Below are 23,516 nucleotides of genomic sequence, written 5' to 3' on the forward strand. Positions count from 1 at the left end.
CCTAATCCAAAAAGTAAGGATACTTCTCAGAGTTGTGGAGAGGAGTAAATGAGACGATATCAATTAAGTGCTTAATACAGTGCAAGGCATATAGTAATTGCTCAATAAATGCTAGCTGCTAATGTACCACTATGGTTGTTTCATTCATCGAAATGAAATGAATGGGATAATTTAAAATCCTTTGAGTCACTTACTAAAAGAGTGAAAGTTCTGCAAAAGGCCTGAAGTTCACTGCAACCCTCAACTGCTCTACTCTTTTATTCAGGACAGTATACTTAGCTCAGATGTGCCTTTGGCTCTCAAATGTTGCTTTGAAGGATGGCCAAAGTTTTTCATATAAACATATTCTTAAATCATCAGATTCAACCGACATCATAAATGGCACAAATATTTGGAAAATAAATCCAAACATTGTACCTGGCTTTTTTTGAGGGAGAAAAATGTGCTCTAACACTTATTATTTGGTAAGGCAATACTAGTGCCATTCATTAAATAATATTTCCATCATCACTCACTTGTTGACAATAGCCACCTACTTAGCAACTCAAGTAGGCTTGAGTGATTCTTTGAAAAACTTTTGGATTTCCATTTCATCTTTCATTTATTTAGTTGGTAAATCAGTTGGAATTAAATTCAGCCACACAAGCATAAAACCCAGATAGTAGCGGCCTAAGTGTATAGGGATTTATTTTTATCTTATGTAAAGAATTCTTGAGGTGGGCAGTCCAGGGCTCATATTGTCTTTCCACATCACCGGGAACCATGTACTTCTGTGTTTCTACTCTATTAAAGGACTTCCATCCCCAAGGTCATTTCATGGTATGGAGCGTTCTTGGTGCAACATGGCTGCTAGAACTCCAGCCATCGTGCACAAAGTCTAGTCAATAGGAAGGAAGAGGGGAGGAAAGAGGGAAGAGAGGAGGGTCCATGCCAGCTATCTGTCTCTCTCTTAGCTGACATTCCCAGAACTCACACCCATTAATTTTTGCTTGTGTTTCATCAACCATCTCTAAATGAAGAAGAATAAATGCTTTTGTTGGTTTTTCACCTGAGTCCATTGGCCAGAATAAAACTAGATTCCTTTTCATAAGGAAAAATGAGAGAATAGAGGTATATGGCAGTCTCTGGTATAGCTTATCTTCCATACTTTAATTTCCATAGAGAACTGAGAAGTTTAGAGAGTGAATCTATGTTTGACTAACTATTCCTCTGCTTTGAGAATGCCTCCTCCAGAGTGTCATACTATCTTCTTCTAACCTTTTATCTTGGCACGCTCTCCGTGTACTACATTGACCCTTTGGATGATTGTCCCATTAAGTCGATAAAATCCTACTGTTGACTGTGTGCATCCCTCCCACCCAAGTTTTGGCTTTTATTAGCAGTTATGCAATGAATAGTCTCATGATTAAATCTTGTGAGCATTTATTTATTTTTTTATAAGAGTTTATAGAAGTGGACTTCTATGAAAGAAAGACACTCTTAAGTCTTTCAAATTGGCTGATGTCCTTTTAGTTCCCCCAGGACTAAAAGATGATGGAAAATGTCATGAGACAAATGCTCTAGAAGCCACCAACATAGATCCATACTGAGTCTTATTTAAGAAGGTCCCTGAAAACAAAAGCCTTGCTGATTGCACTAGTTATAGAGTCATACCCAGTTCCTTGAAGGCAGGGGTCCTCTCTGTTCATCTGTTGATGATACTTATGTACCTTTTCAAGTATAATTTGCTTATTTAAAAGGGAGAATTTTCTTCTACTTTAGCGAGTGTATTGGAGAAGAAACTTAATTTGTCTTTGTCTTCCACAATAACTATAGCAGTACTCATACATTTGTGAAAACAAAGAACACATCATTTATCAGAAAATTTGAATAGAAGAAGTATTTTAATTTTGCATATCTATGTTTTTTATTGAAGTATAACTGAAATATAATACCCTATTAGTTTCAGGTGTACATCATAATGATTTGATATTTTTGTACATTACAAAATGATCCCCACTATAAGTCTACTTACCTACTGTCACCATACAAAGTTTTTACAATGTTACTGATTATATTCCTTATGCTATAGTCTATATTCCTTTGACTTATTTATTTTATAACTGGAAGCTTATACCTTTTTAAAATCTACTTCACCTATTTGGCCAGGCCTCAGGTCTTCCCCACTCTCGTGACTGACAGTTTGTTTCTCATATTTATGAGTCTGTTTTCTATTTTGTTTTGTTGGTTTGTTTTGTTTTTTAAATTCCACATGTAAGTGAAATCATTAAGGTATTGGTCTTTTGCCTGATTTATTTCATTTAGCATAATACCCTCAAGATCCATCCATGTTGTGTAATGACAAGATTTCATTCTTTTTTATGGCTGTGTAATATTTCATTATATACAGATAGAGACAGAGATAGAGAGATATAGAGAGATCATATATAGATATATAGATAGATAGATAGATAGATAGATCTATCTGTATATAGATCTATCTGTCTATATATATAGATAGATAAATACAGATAGTTAGATATAGATAGATAAATATAGATAGATGGATAGATAGATAGATCTCACATCTTTATCCATTCATCTATTGATGGACACTTGGGTTGTTCCATAATATGGCTATGGAAAATAATACTGCAATAAACATAAGAAACATAAAGATGCACGTATCTTTTTGAATTAGGGTTTTCATATTCTTGGGGTAAAACCCAGTAATGGAATCCCTGGATCATATGGTTATTCTATTTTTAATTTTTTGAGGAACCTCCATACTGTCTTCCACAATGGCTGCATCAGTTGTCATTCCCAGTAACAGTGTATAAGGGTTCCCTTTTCTCTACATCCTCGCTAACACTTGTTATAGCCAGTCTGACGGGTGTGAAGTGATACTTCATTGTGGTCTTGATTTACATTCCCCCAATGATGAGTGATGTTGAGCATCTATTATGTATCTGTTGGCCATCTGGATGTCTTCTTTGGAAAAATGTCCATTCAAGTCCTCTGCTCATGTTCTAATCACATTATTTATTTGTTTTTGATGTTAAGTTGTGTAAGCTCTTTATAGATTTTGGATATTAACCTCTTATCAAGATATATCATTTGCAAATATCTTCTTCCCTTCAATAGGTTCCTTTTTTGTTTTGTTAGTTGTTTTCTTTGCTATGCAAAAGCTTTTCAGTTTGATGTGATCCCATTTTATTTTAGTTTTGATTACTCTTGCTGGCAAATCCTGGTCCAAAAAAATATCACTAAGGCTGATGTCAAAGAGTTTACTGCCTGTGTTTTCTTCTAAGACTTTTATGGTTTCAGTCCCACATTCAAGTCTTTAATCTATTTTGAATTTGTTTTTGCATATGGTGTAAGATAGTGGACAGTTTCATTCTTTTGCATGTAGCTGTCCAGTTCTCCCAACACCATTTATTGAAGAAACTGCCTTTTCCCCATTGAATATTCTTGCCTCCTTTGTCAGAGATTAATTGACCATATATGAGTAGGGGGTTTATTTCTGGGCTTTCCATACTATACTATTGATCTGTGTGTTTTCATATGTTTTAACTTACTTCTTCTCCACATTTCAGACCCCTTCCAAAAAAACCTTAACTAATTCTTTTCTATAAATTCCATTAGGACCTTTGGTTATAGGATTAGTCTTAAGAATGGAAGGAAACCAGAAGCTATTGAAGCTGCTATTTTGGCACATTCTGCAATTTTTAGCACTTCCATTCTAACAATTTTCTGGATGAATTTAATGACTGTTTATATCTTATGAGCTAAAGTGCCAATTAAAATTTATTAGTCATTTATCATCTTCAAGACTGACTTTTCTGTTTTATTCAAACGCAATAAAGAAGAGGAGCTAATGAGAATAACTCCCATTGAGTTCAACAAAGGAAAGATAGAAAACATATTTTTTGGCACACATTCAAATAACTTCCTTTTTCTGATAGGGCCAAATCTTATCATATTAGTATAGAAAATTAGCTTTGCCTCAAAGCACTTCTTGGAGAGCAATTTACTAATGAACTAAGGAACTCTCCACCCTTAAAACCTCTGGTTAATTATCTGACAACAGAGAAAATGAGAGGTTCAGCAAGGGAAGAGAAGTAAGACCAGGGGTGTTGAGGTGTTCAAGGTCGTAGGTGGAACTCACTATGACCTGCCTATGCCTATTTCTTCACTTTTTTCCTGTATTTTTGAGTTGTGTACTTAATTCATTTATTTATTTTAATTCTGCTTATTCATTTACTTTTAAAAGTTTTTCAGCTTCATTGAGATAAAATTGGCATATAACATGTAAGCTTAAGGTGGACAAAGTAATGATATATGTTTATACTGTGGAATGATTACCACAATAAGTTTAGTTAATATTCATCACCGCATATAGTTACAATTCGTGTGTGTTAAGAACTTTCAAAATCTACTGTCTTAGGCATACACACACACACACACACACACACACACACACAGACACATATCCCTTTCATCTGTTAACAAACACAAGTTGTTTCTGAGTCTTGGCTATTATATATAATGCTGCCATGAGCATGGGGGTTAAGATATCTCTTGAAGATGGAGATTTCATTTCCTTGGGTGTATAGCCAGGAGTGGAATTGCTGGATCATATGGTAATTCTATTTTTAATTTTTTAAGGAACGTCCATACTGTTTTCCAGAGTGACTGCACCAGTTTGCATTCCCACCAACAATGTACAAGGATTCTCTTTTCTCCACATCCTCGCCAACATTTGTTATCTATTATCTTTTGATAATAACCAGTTTAACATGTGTGAGATGATACCTCATGAATGTGATGTGCATTTCCCTGATAATCAGTGATTTGAGCATCTTTTCATGAACCTATTGGCCATTTGAATACCTTGTTTGGAAAAATGTCCATTCAGGTCCCACGCCCATAATTTAAATGGATCATTTCTTTTTTGGCTTTTAAATTGTATGGATTTTAAAATATATTTTGACTGGACTTGCAGACCTCTCTAGCGATCTTTTTTTTTTCCCCCTGGAGAAACTGTAGGTCCAAGAGGGGTCCTGTTGATGTGGTGTTGTGCCTTCCTGAGTGAGGGGTGATGCAGCCAGAGTAAAGCTACTCTTCTTACCCTTCTAATGCAGCCCTTCTTGGCCTCTGTGTTCTAGCAGGATGCTTCATAATTGCATCTTGTGTATGGACAACTGCTAGTTTGTCTTCTTGTGAGGGAGAAGTCAGGAATAACACGTGTTGCCATATTGGTGACATTACTTGTAATTCTCATTCATAATGAAAATGTTAAGACTATGAATTTTTTCTGAATTCATAAATTTGTGTATGACATTATGTTACTGTTTTCATTTCCAACACTTTAGTTTTGAAGTTTTTATATCTCCTTTCACACAATAACCATTTGGTGGTTTTGGGGTTCTTTTTATTTTTATTGTCTAGGTGACTTTCTATTTTCTTTAACATTATATAATTCACATTTAATGTTTTTGCCTTGCAGTCAAAGAGTATTTTTCGGAAGGATCCCTGGTTTTTGGAATTTATTAAGAGTATCTTTGAGGTCTAACGTGCAATCATTTCTTTTGAAAAATATTTTACGTATACTATAAAAAATAGGATGTAATGATTAATGTTGTTGGGAGTAAGAGAAAGTCACCTGAATGAGAGCAAGCGATAATTGTTTACTCAGAGCTTGCTAGAGCTGGGGAGTCTGCCACCATCCTTTCTGTTGGCAGAGACTAGAAGATGAGCAGAAGGGCGGGAAAGCTTTATATAGAAAAAAGGGAAGGCTTCAGTTGTGCCCTCATGGGAGGCTACTGGCATGGGAAGCCGTGGGCAGGTTAAGTGGAAGCACGGCATCCTATGTCATTGGGTAGCCGTGCATATTTGACTTTCTCTCTTTGGCTCTAAGTTGGAAACAGGGTCAAAAATTAGAAAAGTTGTCAGTTTTTAACCAAATTCTGGCTATTTGGAGTGGATTACTACAGTGATTATTGCTTGGCTTTCTGGACCGGTTGCTACAGATAGATAATAAGTTGGCTTCCTGGGCTGGTTGCTGCAGGTTGTGGGTCAGATTTCTACGTTTATATACAGTCTGATCATTGTCCATTTGTATATTCAGTCTCTCAGTGTGTTCTTTGTGCTTATCTTTTTGAATTTTCCCATATTAATTATAGCCTTCAAATATTCTTTATTTTCATGTATTTCTGATCTATTTGATACGTCATGGGTAACTAAAAGCGCTGTTACAAACTTTCATACTTTCATTTTCTCCTAATATTTTTTAATCAACATTTATTTTATAAATTTTAACATTTTATTATTTGGCTCCTAAAGGCTCCTGACTAGTATATCTTTAATATAGGTTTGTGTGCTTAACATCACACACACACACACACACACACACACACAATCCTTTTAGTTTCGTTTATTCACTCGGCTCCAAATTTATTGATGTGATATTAACTTCATCTATTTTATTTTTATTGCATTTATTTGACAAACACTGGACCAAACATTTTAATAAAGTATTACCTTTAAAAATGTTTTTATGGCCTTCGTCTTCCATTTTGTGTTGATGTTTACAATTATCAACAAGTATTTCTATGTTGGAATGTTTTGTGCTCACCAGCAGTTGGTTTCCTCATTCTTGGCCCCTGTATTTGATACAGCTCACAGTTTTCTGAAGTACTTTGAGTTATGATTCCTTCTCCTTTCAGGTTTGGTACCTGAAAAGGAGTCTCAGACACCTGGCATTTATGAAAAAGTCTTTCTCTCACCTTCTCAACAATGACAATATAGACCGGGGGGGGGGGGGGGGAGAAGTTTTTAACTCACAGCTCAGATCTCCATAGATGTTACTCCATAGATTCCCGGCAATATATGTTACAAAGGAGAAGTCTAAAGTCAGCCAGGGATTTCTTCTTTTATAGGTTATCAAATTTTTGTTTGTTTGTTTCTAGATTTTTTTTTCTTTGTGGTTCCATACCTTTTTCTGGTTATATCTATTTATTGGTCTATTTGATCAGTTCTGCTCTTGGCCAAGTAAGCTCTTGATCTGCAGATAAAGTGATTTCTTAGCTCACTTTATTTATGTCTGAGTATTGATTATCTTCTTTGTTCTGATCTTTTGTTCAGGAATGCTAACTATCCGTATGTTAGTAACTCTGGTTTTTCTTTCTTATCATTTAAATATCTTGGTCCTATTCCTCTACATTTGGAAGAACTATTTAACCTTTTCCTAATCACAGATTTGATTTTGATTCCATTATTAGCAGCATTACCTCTACTTTTTATCATTTCTGAACTCTGTTAGAAGTTGTTTTTCCAACAATTAGTTTCAAAATATGTTTTATATTGCCTAGTGCCTTTCATTTCTGTCAATTTTTAGTATTTCTTTTTTTGGAACTCATTTAATATCTTATTGGTTCCTCTCTCACCTTTTATGCCATATTGTAAAGTATTCCTAAAACACACATACACACACACACACACACACACACACACAAAATACACTGCTTAAAATTGAAGTACATTTCTGAACTAAAGTGTTTTTTATGTAGCTTTTTTCTGATATTTGTGTGCTCTTTCCTACTTAATACCACAAAATCTTTCTACTCTATGACTCACTTATTCCTCCAAAAGTTGCCTAATTGGCTAACATCTGAATAAATCCACATGCTTTTCATTTAGATTATTGCTACAGTGGCTACACAATACCATCATTGTTCCCTACTCTGAAAAGAAAAGGTCTATGTTTGTAAAGAAAATCAGTTTCTTTTGAGCAGGAAAAGAAGATATTGTCCTATCACTATGTGAATAATTTGACTAAAAAGAATGAACTCTTCTCCTACGAAAGCTTTTCCTTCTTTTGTATTTCTTTTTGTTCCCTGCTTTCATGCCACCATTAGCACACTGGGTGACCTGGGAAAGGTACTTACCCTCACTAAGCCTTTGTTTTCCCATCTCTAAAAATGAAGATGTTAGCTGGTTGAGCGTAAGAGGCCAAAGTGATCTGGTTCTAGTAGCCCTGTGCTTCTAATCAGAAATGCCCAGTTGTAAAAAGTGAGAGGAACTTTTACATCTTTAGATAATCGTTTAGTAATTAAACACTTTTGCTGTAATGAGTGCCGACACCTTTATGAATTAGCGCCGTCACTTCATAATGGTAGTATCTGGCTTCAGGCCCACATCGAAGGAAAATGACCCATGGAATGCAGTTATAAGGTTGACTCGCTCCCCTGTTGCTTGCTGCCTCGGGCAGGGGGGAGCTTTCCAGATCAACATTCTACAATTCCATACATGGCTTATTTATTCATTCCTTCCTATGATCATTCAACAAGTATTTATTAAGCATTCACTATGATGGAACATGGTTCTGGGTGGTAAGGGCACAGTGGTGTATTTGGTTATAAGTGAGAGTTCAAACACTAATGCAAGAAAGAAGACAATTTTGCTTTTGTCCATGGAAGAGTCAGTGGCAGAATAAGCCTTGGGCTTGATTTGTTTTAACAATCCAGCGGTGCCACGAAGGACCCTCTCTCTGATATGGTAGAAGGCATCACCCCCTAAGCTTTGTTCCCCATCCTAGTTATGGGATGCTGTATTTGCTGGGGGTGCTGTAAATACCATAGATTGGGTAACTTAAACAACAGAATTTTGTTTTCTGGAGTATGCTGGAGGCTGTAAGTTCAAGAGGAAGGTGTTGGCAAGTTGGGTTTCTTCTGAGGCCTCACCGCTTGGCTTTTTGATGGCCATCTTTTTCTGTCTTCACATGGTCTTTCCTCTGTGTGTGTGAATGTCTATGTCTTAATCTTTTCTTACAAGGACACCAGTCACATGAATTAGGTCTCACTCATGTGACCTTATTCTACCTTAATTATTCTTTAAAAAGCCCTGTGTCCTAAGTTCTTTACAGATTTTGGATATTAACTCTTTATCAGATATGTCATTTTCAAATATCTTCTCCTTTTTCACAGGTTGCCTTTAAATTTTTTTTTTAATATTTATTTCTTTTTGAAAGAGACAGAACGTGAGCAAGGGAGGGGCAGAGAGAAAGGGAGACAGAATTTGAAGCAGGCTCTAGGCTCTGAGCTGTCAGCATAGAGCCCATCGTGGGGCTCGAACTCATCAACTGTGAGATCATGACCTGAGCCGAAGTCAAACGCTTAATCAACTGAGCCACCCAAGCACCCCTGTAGGTTGCCTTTTAGTTTTGTCAATTGTTTCCTTGGCTGTGCAGAAACATTTTATTTTGATGAAGTCCCAATAGTTCATTTTTGCTTTTGTTTCCCTTGCCTCCAGCAATGTATCTAGTAAGAAGTTGCTATGGCCAAGGTCAAAGAGGTTGTTACCTGTGTTCTCCTCTAGAAATTTGATAGTTTCCTACCTTACATTTATGTCTTTTATACATTTTGAATTTATTTTTGTGTATGGTATAATAAAGTGGTCCAGTTTCATTCTTCTGCATGTTACTGTCCCGTTTCCTGAGCACCATTTGTTGAAGAGACTGTCTTTTTTCCATTGGATATTCTTTACTTGCTTTGTTAAAGATGAATTGACCACACAGTTGTGGATCCATTTCTGGGTTTTCTATTCTGTTCCATTGATCTGTGTGTCTGTTTTGTGCCAGTACCATACTATCTTCATGACTACAGCTTTGTAATATAGCCTGAAATCCCTGTGGATATTAATATGTGCTACAGTTCTTATTGTAACTGCCAAAATATTCTTATTTATGTGGTTTAAATAAACCCAGTAATCTGTGCTGTGAGAAAAAAAAAGCCTTGTGTCTAAATACTGTCATATTCTGAGGTACTGGGAGTTAAGACTCCAACAAATAAATCTGTGGAAATACAATTCAACTCATAGCAGATGCCTCCTAATGACCCCTGAGGAACATTAGTTCACGTGGGTGGAGAAAAACTATAACTTCCAGAAGGCTTCTTAGAAGTATAGGAAGGCACTCTTCCCAGTAGTGTTTGGCAAATGTCTTCATGCCCTTCACTGACCTAATATGACCTATATGCCCTCCCAAGAGAGACACACTAAATCAGGGTCACTAGTGTGATGCTCTGTCCTTTGAATCAAGGATGTGTCATCAGGCCTCATCATGACTGTGTATCCATCCTGTCAGCCAAAACTCATTGAGCATCTATTAGGCACGAGGCTTGTGCTAAGTGCCAGGGATCTGGTAGTGACCAAACACACAGCGTGTGTGGCCCTGTGGAGCAGAAGCCTAGTGTGGACGCAGGGAGGGGGTCTCCAAGACCAGCTGCTGATTCTTACGCTGATTGTATGATCATGAAGCAACCTTGTGATGACTTCAGTCCCTCGAACAGGCTGTTATCAGAAAATTGAGTTTTGGTGGTGGCTATAGATCAGAAGCCCAGTTTCTGGACCTGCTTAACTAAGGAGTAAACCACACACCCTGGCAAATTCACCCTGAGAAAGCCACTCTGTAAACCTCCTGGGAACAAGCAGAGGCCTCCTCAGAGATACCTTTCTGCTTGTTGCATACGGTCTTTTCAGGAGAAACATTTTCAACGTTTATTTATTTTTTTTTGGGACAGAGAGAGACAGAGCATGAACGGGGGAGGGGCAGAGAGAGAGAGAGACACAGAATCGGAAACAGGCTCCAGGCTCTGAGCCATCAGCCCAGAGCCTGACGAGGGGCTCGAACTCACGGACCGCGAGATCGTGACCTGGCTGAAGTCGGCCGCTTAACCGACTGCGCCACCCAGGCGCCCCTGGGAGAAACATTTTCTTGGGCTTCCTTTCTTTTTTCCATTTACATTATTCTTATCTCTTCATTTTCCCCTCTCTGTCTTCCCCCGAATGAGTTTGTCTTGACTTACCTTGAGTTTGTCCAGATCGTCTCTTGTTAATTCCTCATCACCACTGCCCCCTCTCTAGATTCTCCGTAGAGTCACAGGGGAGAAGCCTTCATTTCCCAGAATTGTTTTTCCTGTTTGCTGCCCGGTCAGATCCTGCCACTGAGGAGCACACACAGGAGATGTGAAAGATAAAAACAAAGGAGAGTCATTATTCACTGGTGGCGAGTCATGAGCAGATGGCAAACATGAGATTATCATCAGTGCCTTGTAAGCTAGGTCTTGGAAATGTCCTGATTTATTGGTGCTTCCAACAATTCATGAAGTCTTCAGAGACTCTAGGTGAGCTCCTGTAGACCACCTGTTGTAGTGTTACAGGGAGCTAAGATCAAGCTTCCCGGAACCCTCTTATGTCTGTAGTTCCCTGTATCCAAGACCCTTTCTACTTGGAATTCCTAGGAAAGCTACTTTCTGCTCAAACCTGACAAGTTTGATAGGTCTATGGGGGGAAGGACTAGTCCCACCTGTTTTGGCACTCGCCTCAAGACCCTGAGACTAAATATACAATGACCTCCCTTGGGAGAGAGGAGATAAAGCAGAGAAAGGAGAGAAAGATATCCAGTGTCCGTGAATTGCCTATTTCTGAATTCTACTATTAGTGACTAAACAGCCTTCTGAACTTCCTATATTGGAGTCTCAAAGGCCATGAATAATCAGAAGCTTGAGCCAATAAGATTCCTTTAGCTAATAAGAGAAAGGCCTTTCTGCTTGGCCTGATATTAGATTTTTGAGAGGCTATTCTTGATCTGTGGCCCGATTCAGTGGGAGAAATACTAATTTGAGATCTACTGTGCACAAGGCCCTCTGCTAGAGCCGGCAGAGAAGAGTGCCATTAGTGGGAAATAGTCTTTCACTGGGAGACTTATGTATAACAGGGAGATATCAAAGTTATTAATTGAAATGACACAAAGCAGAGGAAAATGTCATGGAAAAAATTACATAAAAGCAAGAGCTAAGACATTTTCAAAGAAGGTGAAATTATATTCTCGTAAGAGAAATCAGAAAGGCTTTTCAGGGAGAGATGGATCTTAAATGATAGGTAGATTTCCCAAAGAAATAAGCCAGGAGTTATTCTGGCCTAGAAAATAGGAGAGCAGGAGGCATGTGGTGTTCTCAGAATATGGCCAGTAGGCTTGCTTGGCTAGAAAACAGGGACTCCATAAAGGAGGGAGGGGGGTTGTAAATATAAGCACTAGGGATACTTCATAGCATCCAACGCTAGTAGTTTCCAGTCATCCTGCAGGGAAGAGTCAAGTCCAAGAGCACTTAAAAAAAAAGAACAAAAAAAAAAAACCATTAATGTCCAGGCCCCACACCACAGATTCTGATTCAACTGATCTGGGGCCAAATTGAGATATGAGTATTTTTTTCAAAGTTCCCCAGATGATATTAATGTGCAGCCAGGGAGAAATACTGAGACAATACTCTTGAAATGCCTAGCACAAAACCTGCTCAAGCAATGTTAGCTTTTGTTCTCTGCTGTCTTTGCTTAGGAGATCTGAAACCTGGCCCAGGTTTCTTTGAAGAGCATCATTTTCATTGCCCTACAGCTGCCTGGTGGATAAGACCATAGAGCACTCTTCTCGACACTGGCTGCACATTTTACTCAACAGGGACTTTGCAAAAGCACTGATGTCTTCGCCTACTCTGACCAATTAAATCAGCATCTCTAGGGTGGGACCCAGGCAATGATATTCTCCTCATTAATTACTCCACAAAAATCCACCACGTGATCTGATCTGTTTCCCCCTCATAATCGATTTGTATGCTATTTCAGGTTTCACAATATGCCTTGTATTATAGCTGCTTGTTTATATTATCTCTCCCACTGTGTTGTTAATCACTGGAGATCAAGGATTATGTTTTGTTTCATTTTGTTTTTATACAATCTCTTTCCTCTTGCACTGGGTACCCAGCAAAGTTCTAACATATGGCATATATTTAAGTAATATTAATTTAACTAATTGTCTGAAGCCACAGATACCCATCTGAAAGGCCCTGACTTCCCCGTTCTACGTTTCCATTTACATTACTTGCCATGTTTTCTTTTGTCATTGTTTTGCTTTATGTCCTTTCTTCACATTGTAGCCAGAGGGATCTTTTCAAAATTCAAATCCATCACCGAAGCTTTCTGGTGGGTGTAAAAGTAAACATACAATGAGATGATTAACACGCATGTCAGTTATGTTTGATCTATTTTTGTGTATGCGAAAGGCCTCCACAATTTATAAAGGTCCCCAGTGACTCAAAAGTGTACCTAAAGTTAATGTGCTAGGGGTGGGTTGGGACAGGAGCTGGAGGGTAAGAAATCAGGGCACTGGGGCATCACCGGAGGCTTTGAACAGGGGAGCAACTTAAACAGAAATGTGTGTTAAGTGTATAAGCCAAAATACAGCCTGTGGATACAAGGTGACTTAATTACTTCTGAGAGAGTCCTTTATTCATTTCTCAAAGGACTATGTAATCATCTCAGTTCTGTTTCCAGTTTCCTTCCTTCTATAATGATTTTTTTCTCCGTTCACTTGCCCTGATAGCCTTATACTCATTTGAGTATCTGTCAAAGGGTCACATTTCAGTATATTAATTCTCTTGCTGAATGTTACAGCTTGAATTCCCATCTGCTAGTTTTATTAAAATCTAAATGGGGGAAAAAAAACCCTCTACATTATCTAGGAGATGCATGTGAGCAGCCTGGCCCCATTAGCTGTCGTCTGCAGGGAAAATGGATTGCGAGTGGGCGTGATTTTAAGGACACAGCTCTTGGGTGGTTGTTACAAAGCACAGACTGGGCAGGAAGGAGACCTCCCTGATTGGTAGTTACCATCGCTGGTCCCCAAAGCAAACAGAGTCTCAACTGTCAGACCTACCCTGGTGGGACAATAGAGTACAACTGTGACTTTAAAAATCTAGGACATCATTTCTTTTTTTTTTTTCTGAATGATTTTTCACCTTTTGTAAGAACACGTTTGTGGTTTTGCTAGCACAGTCTCATGATGTAGGGGGGAAATGCCCAAAACTATTTGAGAGAGAAGATAAGAAAATCAGGTTAAAATGTCATATGGAGCCGCCTCTGGGATTTCTCTTATGTAGCCCATCCTTGTCCCATCTCCAAATTACAACGTCTAGAAGAAAAAACATATATTAAGACAATTAATGATTAAGCTCAAAGGCAGTAAGAAAAAATCCCCAGGTGCCAGAGATGAAGGGCAAATGCTCGGGCCAGAAAGCTCTGGGAGCTGAAGCCTTGCAGAACACAGTGAGGATCCAGATGCCATGTTGAAGAGGTGGGTTTTCACATCTCTGTGGGGAGGTCAAGGCTCCAGGGCAAAAGCACAGATCTGAACTCCCTGAATAAAGCCTGGAGCTGGTGAGACACTGCACCATCCATGATTAGGAAATGGAAAATTGCTCTGCTGGCTGGGAAGCCAGCCATCTGTCCCAGGCTTTGTCCCAGGCCCCTCTGGATATAGGAATACCCTCAAAAAACAGGATCTCAAACCCACTGTGTCCCACGTACCAGGCAAAATGTCCACTGGACACCTCCAGGGAACATCATTCCCACAAACAAGTGTCCCCTTTTCTGGTCATTGGTTACTGTGTCACACACAACCCCAAGTGCTAGTGGGTTAAACATCAGCTTATTGCCCCTCATGTTTCTGGGGGTCAGGAAATCAAGCGGGACACAGTGAGGTAGTTTGTCTTTGCTCCACAATGTCTGGGACTCAAGTGGAAATGGTTTAAATGGCATGGCTGGCATGTTGATGCTGGCTGGCCACTGGGAAATGAACAACATCTTTCAGGCAGGTTCCCCGGCTCCTTCTCACACACCTCTCTAGAGCCTTCTTGAAGGTGGGCAGCGGGGTTCCCAGGAGCACCTACTAGAAGCTGCCAGGATTCACCTGGCTCAGGCTGAGAAGTTACAAAGTATCACTTCTGCCACTTTCCATTGATCAAGCATGAGTCACAGCCCAGCCAGGATTCAAGAGGAGGGGGGCATTTCAACATGAAACATGGGGGAGCATCTTTGGAAACCGCTAGAATTGGGCAATGTGCCAGGACTTGGCTAAGGCTATAGGAATCTCTGCATAAAGCCAAATAGAAACACGGGTTCAGAATAAGACAACAACTCTGGTGCCCTTCAGAAGTAACCCTAAAAATTGCCTCAAAGGACCTCTGTGCATTAGACCACCTACCGAAGCTCAGAGTTCCCAAAGAAGATAGGTCCCCTAGAAGGTGAACGTAGAGGTAGATGTCCACTTAGCAGAGCTGGGATGTGAGCTCCAAGGCTGAGCAAATGGAGGTCCACAGGGTTCTCAACCCAAGACCCAGTCAGTTGTTCCGACCAGCCTCTGGAGAGAAGCAGAGCTGGGATCAGGGCTAGATGGGTAGGTGGGCTACCTAGTGACTTTAGCTATGCATCAAGGAGTGCCATAGAGACCAGGAGCCAAATGAATGAAGACGTGCTATTATTCTGAAGGAAATAAGACCACTTGCATGTCCGTAAGAAATGGTACTAGGACCACAAACCTCCCATCTCAGGCAAGCAGCAGCCATCTCTGAAAAGAAGCCTCAGGCTGGAACAATTCACAGTGAAGATATGTGCTCTGATTAACACGAATGACAAGTCCCATTGTGCTCCTTCTCTCTGGAGGAAGATTAATTGAGGACACCTGATGTGAGAGAGAGAGAGAGGAGTCTGACTTTCAGGGCAGACGTCCTGCCTTGTGGCAGGTTCCCCTCTGCCTGACTGATGCTTCAGAATAGAGCAGAGATATAATGGCCTATAATTTGGGCTGCTTGAAAGACAGCAGAGAAAGAATACCTAGTTCAGTAAAATCAAGAAGCTCAAGAATGTAAAGGCAACTCTGTCCCAAGCCAGCGGTGCTCTTGGACTAAGCAAATGGGAATTTCTCCCAAAGAAATCCTCTTTTTGACAGCCAGTCAGACCCCTGGGATTACATAGGCACCCAGACTCTGAAGCATTCAAGAGAGTCAGAAAACCCTCATATCATTGGAGCTTCCACTAGGGAATTGTCAGTCAGCCTTACAGAACATTCTTTGTGGCCTTATCTTAAACTTGTGGCAGAAGTAATGCCGTATGTTCACTATGTTCCATTTCGTGCCCATCCTTTCTGGATGGGGCCATGTAGTTTGTTCAGGCCAATGAAGTATGAACAGAAGTGGTCATGTCACTTCCCAGCTGAAGCCATGAATAAGTCTGTCTGCCCCTCCATTATTAGTAATGAGTGTGGAGGCCGTGTGTTGAGGCATCGGGTTCTTTAGATCAGAGTAGCCTGAATTCTCTCCATTTGGAGGTTGTTTCCTGCTGCAGGCTGCATAAGCCTCAACTATTCTGTTAGTCCAGAGACTTGGTGGGCCCATCTCTGCAGCTCCAGGAGCACCCCAAAGCTGGGACCCTTGCAGGTGGCGGAGGCAGCACCTGGATGGGAAAACTCCATGTTCGGCTTGAGGGATGTCAGTGCAAGCAGCCCAGGGAGGTACCGCCATGAGAAGAGAGGTGAGTGACAGAATGAGGGAAGTGGCATTGGTTAAATGCAAAGAAGGAGGCATAGACAACCTGGAAGTCGAGGGAATGGCATGGCGGCCTCCAAAATTGAGGTACCAGGACATGGTACAAATTGTGCCTGGGATCGAGCTGTTTGGGACTCATTTATTAACCTTTCGGTAAGGAGAATGTACATATTGACAGCTGGTTCCAGAGACAGGGCTCCTGGTTCAAACCCTGGTTCTCCTGCTTTCTTTGGGGAAATCTTGCAAGATATTTACTTGATTTCTTTCTGCTCCAATGTCCTCACCTGTCAAAGGGAGATTGAAGCAGTTCCTTTTTCACGAGGTCGGTACAGGAATGACATTAAATCACGCAGAGACGTATTTAGCACCATGTCTGATTCTTGAGTCCTAAGTAAATGTTAGATATCATGATTTAACGGGGATCCTTCCAAGCACTGGGCAGGCATCCCTACCCCTTTCTTTACCCCTTCTTCCCCTCTAAATGCCTAAGACAGGCCAGTCCTCCCCCTACCCCCACCTGCTGTGCTGTTCCTGGGAACACAGAAGTGCACTGTGGAGCCTCACTCTGGGATGGGGACATCACGGCTTAAGGGCGCTAATTCCTTTCTGTATGTCCCAAATCTCTGACTTGCCACCCTCCTTGTGTGCTTTACACCAAGACTAGGGTGTTCAGGAGAAGATTACACGGAGCCTTACAACGGCTGTGCTGGGAGCGAGGGCTGCTCTCAGAGGGAGAGAAGCCAGACAATTCCCTCCTTGGTGTGCTTTGTTGGACACCAGAAAACTCCCACTGCTGGTAACATTATATCACTCACTCACTTCCCCATGTCTACCATTCCATAAATTAGGATATAATCATTCGGCTAAAATATAAAAGTTCCAGGGAGAAGACGTGTACTAAAACCTATCAGTCACATATACCTTAGTAGAAATTAACTTCTCAGATTTCTTTCTGAAAGCAGCTTAGGTGAGTGGGGAGATGTAAGAGAGGATGAAAAGCCAGAGGATTTGAGAAGCAGCCGAGAAGACAAGGAACGCAAGTGTGACCCCTGGGAACCCCAGAGACTCTCCCTGGGGAGGTACCATTGATGCAGAACTTCTTATACTCTTGCTCTGAATTGGCCGTGCCCCGAAGTGAGGCATACACTCGAAAGCCCAGCAGTGCTCTCAGGGTCTCACCGTAGGGAGAGGCTACTTTCGCACCCTGGGGTTGCAGAGTACAGAATGGTAACCCGAGGATCCCATTAGACACAAAATGACACAGTCCTGCTTTGAATCCAAGGTTGTCTGACCTCCAAGCCTGTGCTTTTCCCAGTCCTGCTGGCTAGGGTCAGCAGGGAGCAGAAAGAAGTGGAGAAAGGAGTTTACTCTGTGAGTTTATCCTGAGCCCATGGCATGTGATAACCATGCGAGGGTGGATGAGCACTTGATACCTAATAACTGCCTGGGGAGGAGGGGGTTATACAGTGAGTGGGAAATGGACAGTCACGTGGCTGGTTATCAGAGGGCTGGAGTCAGGATAAATGCTCTCAGAACACATGTACTGGGTATGCAAACGCCACCCTGCCCCATGACTGCCCCTCTCTGGTGGGAGAAAGGGAAAGGAGGCTTTTTCCTCTCCTTTCATTCCATCCTGTGCTTGGCATAATTTGCTGCAAGGCTGTTTTCTCTCTCACGACTTAGTGAGGAGAATGGAGTCAGATGGTTAGCATGCTAGATTGTTCAGAGCTATATTGAAGCAGCAGGTGACCTAGAAAAGAGTGGTCCTAGGAAAAAAAGGATAACGCGCCGTCCCTGGATAATGATGACATTCTGTCTCTATGCACTGTTAAGAAGTTTCAGAAATATGAGAAACAAGAAAGGGATTTTTCATACAGTTGGCACCTGACTAAATAAATATATATTTCCTACCTGATTCATTAATGAGGATTTTAAACGTATCCTCATACCGCTGTCAGAATATGTTCCTAAATCACAGACTGTTTCCAATCTCTTATGCCAAAAATCGAGATGGACCTCCAGTTCAGGATTGTGCCTGTCTCAACAACCCCCCATGCAACCTGTCCCATTTTCTCACTTAAAAATCATGGGAAAAAATGAAAACTCCCATTACTATCGAAAACCACCCATGACAGACAATCTAATGTCAGAATTAGAGGGGAATGGATGCTACTTATAAGGCAGATGGGGTTGCATTGAGAAACACCAAGCCAAGGAACTCTCTAGGCTATACCTAGATTCATTTTGCAAAATCCAGACTGACAAAAAATGCAAGAAAGAGGGAGCATCTGTGGCCTGATGACCCTGATGACCCACTGGACGAGGAGAAGCTCATCCTTAGACACTGCCAGGCTGCAAGGCAAGGGAAATGGACTCATCCCCCCATTAACTACTTTCTGGAAAGGAATACAAGTTCTAGGGGAAAAATGGGCAGGATGTAGGAGTGGACTCGCGATACAAGGTGATGTCAGTTCCACAAGTAAAAAGCTAGGTACGTGAGTTTACAGAAGTCCTCTAGTAACAGTACCACATTGAAAGTTGTATGTGGTTTGTGTGTGGGGTGTGTGTATGTGTATGTGCATACTAGTGTGGCATGGTGTGTGTGTGTGTGTGTGTGTGTGTGTGTGTGTGTGTGGTGTGTGGTATATGTGTATGCAGGAGTTGTGCGTGTGTTGTATGTATGCATATGTGTATGTGATACAAGTGTGTGATGTGTACATGCATGTGTGTGCACATGTGTGTGTACATGTGTGTACACGTGGCAATTGTGTGGTGTGGCGTGTGTATGGATGGTATGTGGGGGGGGGGGTGTGTACACCTAATCAAGAGTCTTAAAGAATCAGGTGACTGAAGGAGAGGGAAGACTTCCCTTAGACAAAGAGCCATCAGAAACTTGGGTTTGGCATGGAGCTGTGCCCAGTGACCTGGCCTCCCAGTGCATTTCGGGAAGGGGTATTTGCTCACCAGATGCACGGACAAGAGTAATTCATTTGCCATATCTGCTTCTCATCATCAAATCTGAAAAGAAATCTGGTGTTTTCCTGAAAAAAAAATAAGGAAGTCATCAAATAATTTAGAACTATAGAAGCGTCCTTTATACCAAGAAAAAGGAAACAACATCTGGAAGACTCAGAAGAAAAAGATATCTCTGGAAAATATGTACCTCAGTGACTAGAGAAAAAAAAATCTTTCAAGGAAATGTTTTGGTGTCATTTAAAGATGTCAGGAGGCCTAAGAGGGAGCAGTAGCATAAGCAGGGCGAGTAAAGAGGAACAAGGTGATAGGAAAGAACCCCTGGTGGGGGAAGGAACCCCCAGACAACACCTGAGGCAACAACCAAAAAAAAAAAGACCTCCTCAGTTGCCAGAAGGACAAAAGTGAGAAACCTTTCCAGAATGACAAGGGAAAGGATAACGAAGTCAAAACAAAGTAAAAGGAGGTAGGAAGGGAAGACGGCAAAGAGTATTCTTGGAAGACAAAGAAGAATAAATGGAAGAAAAGCAAAATCAAGACTGACACAAAAGAAAGTCTCCCTGAGCTTAAAGAAAGGGGAGAGGGAGGTATGTGTGCACAGGTTCTAGGGGCTTGTCATTTCTAGACACAGTAATTGAAAAGACACGCTGGCTCACCTCCACTGCCATCGAGTCACATCTTAGCAAAGCGTTTTTGTGCATTCACTCAACAAATATTTATGTGTAGTTACTACAATTATAAAGGTTAAAGGAAGGTCTCCAAATTTTAGGTAGAACAAAATTGTTTACTTACAATACCTCCAGTGACTTCTGATATCTTAGTGAAAGCAAACATAAGAACACTTGGAGAAGACTTGTAAAATTTTTTTCATTTTTTTCAACATCTATTTGTTTTTGAGAGAGAGAGAGACAGAGTGTGAGCAGGGGAAGGGCAGAGAGAGAGAGAAGGAGACATAGAATCCAAAGCAGGTTTCAGGCTCCAAGCTGTCAGCACAGAGCCTTACACAGGGCTCGAACTCATGGAGTGCAAGATCATGACCTGAGCTGAAGTCCGATGCTCAACCAACTGAGCCACCCAGGTGCCCTGAGACTTATAAAGTCTTAAGGGAATATTTCATGGCCCAGGGACTTCAGAGGCTGCCAGGTTACCTTTTGTGTGTGAAGGTAACAAAATGGCGTATGCAGATATGCAGTAGTTTAGAAACCACGGCAATAATATAGAATGTTTAAAAATAAACTTAAAAAACTTAAAAACTTAAAAACTGAAATTCCATAGCCAGTGGAGAGTTGGAACAGAACTGAAGACCTGAGATTGAAGAAGTTATGTTATAGAAGTCCTGAAATTATTAAAATAAACATAAATAATTAGTACATATGGTTGTCAATTGAAAATGTCTATCAAATAATATGTCTGAAAAAGAATATATATAAATGTACACACCCTCAACATAATAATTCTATTATAATTTCCCAAGAAATTATTTAAGAATAGGTGTAATGATCTCTAAACAAAGATATGATTTACAGTGTTAATTATAAAGTGAAAAAAAATTAGAAAAACAACAGTGTCATTGGCTGTAGAAACAATAATATAAGCCTATAATGAAATACAATAGAACAATGCAGATAAAATCCATTTATAGGAGAATAAGGTGTGATATGTTGTCATGTAAAAAAAAAAAGCAAGTTAAAACCCAATATTTATAGTATAATTCTACTTTGGAAAAAAATTAACATATGCTTATAAATAGAAAATAAAGTCTAGACATCTCTGCAATTAAATGTTAATAGTTGCTATATCTGAATGGAAAAGATTTTACACACTTGTTATTTTCTGGTAAATGTTGGTTTGTTTTGGCTCCTCTGGATTTTCTAGTTTTTCAACAAGTTACATGTAAGAGACTTAAACAAGGCTGTGACATATTCGATTTTCAAGGATAGAGACAGGATTGAGGGCCAGGATGAGAAACACAGTAATTAAAGCAAGTCAGATGAGAAATGGTAGCCGTCCAAAGCCAGACAGTAGCGGGGGAGATGGACAAAAATAGGTAGACTTGAGTGATTCCAATGACGAGGGACTGATAAGGCTGGAGATTGGGTAGAAATGGGAGTGAAGCCACAGATAATTACTGTACAGTTCAGCAAGAAATCATGTCTCCTCAGAGCTTTAAAGAAAAAGGAAGAGTCAGCCAGATCTCTGGAGAGGAGGGGAGGACCATTTCAGCCAGAAATGTGGGTCCCGTTATTTGACCTGTTTCACGGTGGCCTTTCCCAGCCAAATTGCAAACACACCAAATCTGAATGAGCATTTTCAAAGGGAGAGGAAAGTACTGCTCCCTCAGGAACCCCTCAGTCAGAGTGAATCCATCCATCTTGGCTGAAGCAATCCCCAGGCGATGCCGCCCAAAGCCGCTTTGCAGAACAGGGTTATTCTCTGCTGAGCGCCTCATTTACTCCTGAATGGAGAACTCCTGGGAATCCTGCATCAGCCAAGCACAGCACAGTTTCTATTTCTAGGAAATAGCAACACATTTGACCCCGATGACTTACAATAGCAGAACAATGTCCCATTGCCCAGTAATAATCACCGTGACCTTCATTGGGACTGGTGTCGTTTCCCCAAGGACCTGCTCCAAAATACCATCCGGCAGATCGGAGGGCCTGTCAGCATGTGAAGACTCATCACACTGACAGGTTCCCCCTGAGGACTCCAAGAGCCTGAGGATTTAGCAAAGCATCCTTTATATACAGAATGAAGAGGGTGCCAACTTCTAAATGGCACAAAATAAGATGACCTGCAATTATCTATCTATGTTTAGCAGACTTTTAAAGTACGGATAGGTCATTGGAATTGCTGTTTCAAATCATTGAAATTCTTTATCAAAAGACTTCTTCAGTTGATCTACTCAACATTTCTTACAATACAGTTTATAATGATAATAATGATAATAATCATAATAAAATAATGTGAACATTTGTTAGTTTGCCAGGCCCTATTGTGAACATATCTCATTTTATCTTTACAACAATCACATGAAGAAGGTAATCTAATTTCTATAGATATCAGAGAGAAAATGTATCCATTGGGTTGAACCAAAACCCACCTATGTCCCACACTGAAGAGTTAGGCTTTTATTTTAAAGAACATGCTATTATCAAGAAAGCCCCAGTATAGTTTCACTTTGACCTTTGTCCTCAAAGTCCCCCAAACCTGAATTAGCAGATTTCTCCAAAAACGTAATTACTGTTGACTTCCTTTTCATCACCTCCTATAAGTAGACCTGGAAAAAATGGTGTAGCTAGCATAAAGGAAAACCTCTAAATAGTGTGGCCGTATTGCCACAGAAACCAACTCAGAAAAATAAACCCAAGAACTCCAGAGAAGGAAAGCATATTATATAAGTTTCTCCCTAGAGTCTGGCAGCCTTTGTTCATGGTTGGATATAAACTCATTCAGTTCTACCCATAAGCCCACACAGCTTCACTTCCTGGCATCTGTTCTGTGCTCCCAGGAGCTGGGAGATTTCTTTCTTCTGATAAAGTGTAAAATGTTTGCAGGAATAAGGTATGCTCAGAAAGGGAGAGAAAGCAGACAGCGTGATTCAACAGGTCTGGTGGGACTGGGAAGCTGTTTTTTTTTTTCCTTACCATCCCCCTCGAAGTTATTCTTATGCAGATGGTTTTGGAGCAATTTTTCGAGAATCTCTAAGTGGGATATTGATGGTAGTATGCACCTAGTGGTTGGGAACTTGGGAGTTACAGAGCATGGGGTCAAATCCCAGCTCTCTATCTCACCAACTAGGTGAATGTGGCAAGTCAATTAACTACCTAAGTCTCAATTTTCCCATCAATTAACTGGGGATGATCATAGGTGAAAATTAATGAGATGGTATATATATACAAATATATGTGTAAAGTGCTTAGCACAAGAGTCTGGATTACAGTAGGCAATCAAGAAATGGGAGTAATGATTATTATCATTATAGTATATGAAAAGTCGAAAACAGTACTGTAGTATGCAAATGACAGAAGTGATTAAACACAACCCCCCAAATGTCTGTGGTTGATGGGGTTGGATGAAAGAATGTCTAATGGTAATAGACAGTGAGTGTTATCAAACTACCAAATGGCT

The 23,516-nt window shown here is 40.4% G+C and overlaps 1 protein-coding gene and 1 long non-coding RNA gene across 3 annotated transcripts in view; one reads left to right on the plus strand and one right to left on the minus strand.

Annotated features, from left to right (window-relative positions):
* The window catches only part of NPSR1 (neuropeptide S receptor 1), a 153,378-nt gene that overhangs the window by 36,673 nt on the left and 93,189 nt on the right, over nt 1–23,516 (plus strand). The gene's annotated exons all lie outside the window — the stretch shown is intronic.
* LOC125161009 (uncharacterized) lies at nt 15,462–19,448 on the minus strand. Its single transcript, XR_007150440.1, has 3 exons — nt 19,377–19,448; nt 16,697–16,799; nt 15,462–15,550 (listed from the first exon to the last, which is right to left on the minus strand). It is a non-coding gene; the product is annotated as an uncharacterized LOC125161009 (long non-coding RNA).

Source organism: Prionailurus viverrinus, chromosome A2, assembly GCF_022837055.1.
Source record: "Prionailurus viverrinus isolate Anna chromosome A2, UM_Priviv_1.0, whole genome shotgun sequence".
Classification (NCBI taxonomy): domain Eukaryota; kingdom Metazoa; phylum Chordata; class Mammalia; order Carnivora; family Felidae; genus Prionailurus; species Prionailurus viverrinus.